Consider the following 6000-nt stretch of genomic DNA (forward strand, 5'->3'; position numbering starts at 1 on the left):
TTCTAGATTTACTTTATTTCTCTTTCAGAAGTTATTTTTCAATTAAATTTTACTTCTTTAAACAAATCAAATTTTATTAATTTGTTTGTTTACTTTTAGTTTACAAGATTCAATTCTACACTTCCTTGAGTTCCAAATTTTGTCCCCCTCCTTATATGCCCCTGCCATGGCGGCATATAATCAAGTATAGGATCTGCAAATACTTTCACATTAGACATTAGTCAGGTTATAAAGACAGATTTTATCAGATGGAATGAAAAATGGTAAAGAGGAAATAAAACCAAACAAGAAAAAGAAAAAGATCAGGTGGTTTGCTTCAATCTGGATTCAAACTCAGCTCTTTCTAGCTCTTTCTCTGGATGTAAACATCTCTCTCCATCATGAGTCTTTTGGGATTGACTTATATCACTGCATTGCTGAGAAGAGTCCAGTCTATCAAAGTTGGTCATCACACATACGTTGTGTCTGTAATTGTGTACAAATTTCTCCTGGTTCTACTCTTCTCACTCAGCATCAGTTCATATAAGCCTCTCCAGGTAGATATGAAGTCCATCTGCTCCTCGTTTCTTATAACACAATAGTATTCCATTACATGCATATACCACAACTTGAAACAAATCAATTTTTTGAAAAACCTATTTTTCTCCTCAATCAAAATGAAAAAGAAAAGGAAAAAGATAAAATCCTTTTTAACAGATAAGTGTGCAAACAAAACAAATTCCCTCTTTGACTGTATCTTTGACATGTATCTCATTCAGCACTCTGAGTCTATCACCTATCAGTGGATATGCAGCATGTTTCATCATTGGTCCTATGGAATCATTGTGTTCATCAAAGATCTTACAAATTTCAAAGTTGTTTGTTTTGATATTATAATTATTGTATAAAATGTTCTCTTGGTTCTGTTCACTTCCCTCTGCAGCAGTTCCTACAAGTCTTTCCAAGTTTCTTGAAACCATGCCTTTCATATTTTCTTATGGCACAATAGTATTCCATTATATTCATATTCCATAATTTGTTCAATCATCCTCTAATTAATGGGTACCCCCTTAGTTTTTAGTTCATTACCACTACAAAAATAAGTGCTATAAATACTTTTGTGCATATATGTCTCCTTTTCTTCTTTCTTTGATCCCTTGGGGGTATAGGACTCGTAGTGGTATAGCTGGCTTGAAGGGTATATCCAGTTTGGTAACTTTCTGGGCATTGTTTCAAACTCCTTTTCAGAATGGCTGGACCAATTCACAGCTCCATCAGCAATGTACCTGTTTTCTGAAAGCAATACTATCGTGTATCAGTTTCTTTTTTTTGTTATCTTTGCTAGTCTTGTGACCATGAGGTCAAACCTCAAAGTAAAACACAGTAATCTTCTATCACATTCATGAACAGAGTTTTGTCTAGGCATTCCCCAATTGAAAGGCTTCTACTTTGCAATTCTTTGCTAGTACAAAAAGTCCTACTACAAATATTTTGGTGTAATTGGGACTTTTCTATTTTTGACCCCCTTTGGGTATATAACAAGGAGAAATGTCTCTGGGTCAAATGCTGTATGAACCTTTTAGTCACTTTCCAGGTATAATTCCAAAATGCATTTCAAAATGGTTGGTTCACTTCTCAACTCCATTAACAATATAATGTCACTTTTGTGATTTCATGGGTGTAGGGAGCTGTTGATGAGGAATGAGGAAAATCACTCTACCTATGCAGATTAATATATACTCTACAATGTATAGTCTTAGAGAGTTGCTATAATCCATTCAATGACTGGATTCTATCCAATCAAGTCTCAGTGATCCATATGAAGTCAAATTTTCCTCCATGCATAAAAATCTCTAGTTCCCCTGGATTGTTTCCTATACTGTGTGTATGTGTACAAGATATCTGTGGCCATGGATTTTATTACTGTCTCCTTTCTTAGGTTTTGTCTCCTATTAATTTCTTGGGGTTTCTACTATGATTTTTTCTCTACATTCTATATATCTTCTATAGTAGAAGATATACTTTTTTTACTTTATGTAGTTAGTTTCTTCCACAGTCTTTTCTTTTTAGGTTAAGGCTTTTATAATTGCATTTGCATTTTTTAACCAATTCTTGTAAGATAGTGCCTTCTCTAGCCAAAGGGTCACCATTCCTTTATTTTAATCCATGGTATAAAAATCCAAATCCATCTCCAGGACATAATTTTATTATTAACCCTTGGTTCCCCTTCCAAAACTACCTTTCTCTTCTGAGGCCCTTTCCATCCTTTGGCAACAGCAACCTGATGAGATTTTAAATTCAATCTTTCTCTTTTATCTAGTGTAGGCTCTTTTGAGTTTTGTTGTTTTTCAGCCGTTTCAGTCAAAAACCCATTTGGGGTTTTCTTGGCAAATATAGTGGAGTGGTTTGCCTTTTCCTCTTCCAGATCATTTGACAGATGAGGAAACTGAGGGTTAAGTGACTTGCCCAGAGTCACACAGCTAAAAAGTGTCTGAGGTCAAATTTGAACTCAGGACTGGCACTCTATCCACTGCAAGAAATTAAAGTTAGAGTCTTTTGGTTTAGCTTTTCTGAAAATCCAAGTCAGCAGAGGCAGAGGAGGAGGGGCAGTTCTGAGGTCAAGACATTGAATTCTTTAGCAATCCTTTCCCTCTGTTACTTTTCTTTTGCACCCAAATGGACCACCAGAAATGGGTAACCATCATCACATTTGCCAAATTTCAGAAGGTTCTTCATCTCACACGTCCAAAGCTAAACTTATCATCTTCCCCTGAAGCCTTCCCCCCTCTCCTTACTTCCCTTTTACAAATATGCCTCCTTCTCTCCTCTAACATTGCCACTGTTCTGGTACAGGTCCTGACACTTGGACCATTGAAATAGCCTGCTAGTGGGTCTGCCTGCCTCAAGTCTCCCCACTCCATCCATCTTCCATTTAGCCACCAAAGTGATTTTCCTAAAGCACAGATCTGACCCATATCACTCCCCTACTCAATAAACTACAGCACTCACCTATCACCTATCAAATACAAAACCCTCTGTTTAGCAAAGTCCTTCACATCCTAGCTCTAGCTTACCTTTCTAGTCTTTTTATACCTTGCCTCTCTCCCTGCTCAAGTACTCTTTGAACCAATGACACCAGCCTCCTTGCTGTTCCATGAACAAGATGCGCCATCTACAGCTCTGGGGTGTCCCCTTTAAGTCTCAATTAAAATCTCATCTCCTACAGCCTTTCTCAACACCTCTGAAATCCAGTGATGCTTGTTCTCTTAATCATTTCCTATTTATCCTGTATATAGCTTCTTTGTACGTATTTGCTTATTCGTTGTCTTTTTCTTCTGGATCGTGAGTCCCTTGAGGGCAAGGACTATCTTTGGCCCTTCTTTTTGTATTCCCAGTGCTTAGCACAATGCCTAGCACATAGTAGGGGCTTAATAAAAAATATTGACTGACTGGATGACTCTGGGTAAATCATTTAACTTCTCAGAGCCCCAAGGCAACTCTCTAAGACTATAAGTTGCAGAGTATATACTAGTCTTCATAAGTAGAGTGGTTTTCCTCATCAACAATTCCCTATACCCATGAAATGGGTGGCAATTTGAACCCAGGTCTTACTATCTTGGAATCAGTACCTAGGACAGCTACCTATCCATTAAACCACACAGTCACTAGGTAGCATGTTGTATTAAGAAGGGAAAATCATATAAGAAAAAAATCTTGTAGCCAACCTGAGGAGGAATGGTAGGTAGAAATGAAAGTGATACTGTATTGCTGGAAGAGCTGAAAATTAAGCCAACCATTTTGGAAAACATTTTGGAATTATACTAAGAAAGTGACTAAAAGGTCCATATATTATTTGACCCAGAGATACCACTACTAGTTATATACCTCAAGAAGGTAAAAAATAAAAAGAAAGGTCCCATTTACACCAAAATATCCATAGTGGCACTTTTTGTACAGAAAGACAGTACACCTCTCTGATGTTAATGTCAGGTCAACAAAGAGCTGCCTCAAGACCTGTTAGCAAGAAGTGACCAGCTACTACTACTCATCTCTTCTTCCTGTGATCTTTACCAGATAATCTATCACCTGATAGCATCTGTCAATCCACATCATCATTCTTTGGAGGACAAGTAGCTGCCTCTCCCTTAGAGGGTCCAGCACCCTCCTCTTTGAAAATAGCATTGTACCTCTTACTTATCTCCAAGTTCTCAGTGTTTCTTCTTCTTCCCTGTCCTCCCTTGGCACCTTCTTCTATTCCCCAACCTTCTGACATAGGTCAGGAATTCCCTCTGTTTCAGATCCTTTATCTTTACATTGAGTTTCTTCTATTTATTTTTAACAAACACTTCATTCTCCCAAGTCCCTTTATCTTCCCTGTTTAGGTGAGAAACTAGTCTGCTCTTTGAGCATAGATAACAAGACTCTATTGATTATCTGCTCCTAGAATTCTCCACTCATTCCATGGAAATAAGACATATACAGTAAAATCACCCACATGTGAAGACCAGTTGTTAGAATTTTTCACTATCTGAAATTATTGGGAGCAGCTGCAAATGAGTTCACCCTAATGTATTTCTCTTACCACCCACACACCTAAGCCCACCAGTCATTAATGTCATGCCTTCATTTCCTTCTCTCTACTAATTTTCTTTCTGTCTTCTCTTTTTTTCCTCTTTCCATAGTAAGGTAGTCTCTGTGCTGCTCAAAATCTATTCATGTATCTTTATTCAGCCCCCACTATGTGCCTAGCACTGTGCTAAACAGAAGGGTAAAATACACAAGTACAGGTCTTGTCTTCAAAAACAGATTTATACTTTAGGTGGGCACACCTAACTAAAAGACAGAATAAGATAGCACAATTGTATGTAAATAAAGCTCCAGAACATAAGAAGGGGTAATCAGGGTTATGACTTTTCAGGAAAGAAAGAGACTACTTGTATACTAGAGTTGGGTCATAGAATTTTAAAACTAGAAGGGAAATTGGAGGTCATGTGGCTGACATTTAACAGTTAAGGAAACTGAGGCCCAGAGGGTCTGAGAGTTGCCCAACATGTTAGTAACAGAACCAGAACTAGAACACAAGGACTCCTGAGACAGCTGGGTGCCTTACAGGACAAATAACCAGTTCTAGGATCAAAGAGACCTCAGTTCAAATGTGGTTAGAATTTTTTTAATGAACTTTTTGATTAATGAACATTAATGCATGGCATTAATGACTGGTGGGCTTAGGTGTGGGGGTGGTAGGAGAAATATATTTAGGGTGAACTCATTTGCAGCTGCTCCCAATAATTTCAGATTATAAAAATTCTAACAACTAACAGATACTACCTATGTGACTTTGAACAAGTGACTTAACTACTGTTTACCTCAGTTTCCTCAACTGTAAAATGGGGATAATAACAGCACCTACCTCCCAAGGCTGAGAAGATCAAATGCAATATTTGTGAAATGCCTAGCATAGTGCCTTCTGCCTAGTAGGTACATAATGAATTCCTGTTTTCTTCCTTCCTGATGTCTAGTTCAAAGTCCTTTCTACTACATCGCACATTATCAGGGAGGATTTCATGGAGGAGAGGATGATTTAAGATGGACATGTGATTTGAACAAATAGAAGGAACGGAAGGATTTCAAAAGATGAAAGATGGCTTTTTACCCAGATAGTCTGGTTTTTAAGAGAAAGAATGTTATTGTAAACTTTTTCTGAGAGGGCTTAGAATTTTACATCACACTTCCCCTTCTGAAGCATGTGTGGGGTGGTAGAAAAGCAGGAAAGCGGGATTAAGATACATATTTTAAATGGATAAGATGAAATACAGCATTTGTCCTTCCACATACCGTGTTTCCCCGATAATAAGACACTGTCTTATTTTTTTTTGGACAGAAAACCACCAGAGGGCTTATTTTCAGGGGAGGGCTTATTTTAATGAACATTGACAGCAATTTCAATAAACAGGTAAATGTGAACAAAAAAATTTACCTTTACTCAATAAGCAAATCACTGGGGAAGAACAGGATGATGCG

The sequence above is a fragment of the Petaurus breviceps genome, unplaced genomic scaffold (assembly GCF_028583685.1).
Source record: "Petaurus breviceps papuanus isolate PSGF00001 unplaced genomic scaffold, PetGlider_PUasm1.0 551, whole genome shotgun sequence".
Classification (NCBI taxonomy): domain Eukaryota; kingdom Metazoa; phylum Chordata; class Mammalia; order Diprotodontia; family Petauridae; genus Petaurus; species Petaurus breviceps.